A 1,035-nucleotide genomic window follows, 5' to 3' on the forward strand; every position below is an offset into this window, starting at 1 on the left:
AGCACCGCCTTCCTAACCTGCAATCATCTTCCTGACCTCTCCGCCCTCACCGCACTCTGGCCTATCACCCTCACCTTGACCTCCCTCCACCTACCGCATTTCCAAAGCCCCTCCCCCAAGTCCCTCCTCCCTACCTTTTATCTTAGCCTGCTGGACACACTTTCCTCATGCCTGAAGAAGGGCTTATGCCCGAAACGTCAATTCTCCTGTTCCTTGGATGCTGCCTGACCTGCTGCGCTTTTCCAGCAACACATTTTCACCTCCCATGAAAGGGGACAGTTTGTTGCATTCTACTGTCTGCACTCCTCACCATTTTGAATACAAAGATCAAATTTCCTCTCAACTTCTCGAAATTAAATGGTCCCAGCTTCTCCAACCTATCCAAACAACTGAGGTTCCTTATGCCTGGAACTGATCTGATCAATTTTTTCTGCACACTCTCTACTGCCTTCACATCTCTCCTACAGTGAGGAGCACAGAACTGCATACAGTAGTCCAAAGGAGGCAGAGTTTTATTGAAGTTTATAACATCTCCTTTGCTTGTGTATATCAGTATTCTTCTCTTACAGAATAGGCTTCGGGGCAGAATGACTTCTTCCTGTTATTACCTAGCAGCTTGAAGGCTAAATGGCTTCCATTTACTTTGTAATAAGCTGAAGAGGCTGATGAGCTTTTCCTGTTCTTATGTAGCAGTTTCTACGCATTACCCTCCCTTTGTCTATCTGTAACAGGTTTAATGCACTGAATTGTCCATTCCTACCTTAAGGTTTAAACTTCCTGAATGGCCTCCACCTGTCCCTATGTAATATCCTCAAGGAGGAGGGGCTGAATGGCCTCCTGCTGTTCCTGTGTAACAGCCTCAAGGAGGGGGCTGAATGGCCTCCTGCTGTTCCTGTGTAACAGTCTGAAGGAGGGGGCTGAATGGCCTCCTACTGTTCCTGAGTAACAGCTTTGAGGAGAGAGCTGAATGGCCTCCTGCTGTTCCTGTGTAACAGCCTCGGGCAGGGGGGCTGAATGGCCTCCTGCTATTCCAGT

At 48.2% G+C, this 1,035-nt stretch overlaps 1 protein-coding gene across 1 annotated transcript in view; it reads left to right on the forward strand.

Annotated features, from left to right (window-relative positions):
- Nucleotides 1-1,035, forward strand: part of LOC122543973 (equilibrative nucleoside transporter 2-like) — an 8,852-nt gene that overhangs the window by 1,555 nt on the left and 6,262 nt on the right. The window lies entirely within an intron of this gene.

The sequence above is a fragment of the Chiloscyllium plagiosum genome, chromosome 45, assembly GCF_004010195.1.
Source record: "Chiloscyllium plagiosum isolate BGI_BamShark_2017 chromosome 45, ASM401019v2, whole genome shotgun sequence".
Taxonomy (NCBI): domain Eukaryota; kingdom Metazoa; phylum Chordata; class Chondrichthyes; order Orectolobiformes; family Hemiscylliidae; genus Chiloscyllium; species Chiloscyllium plagiosum.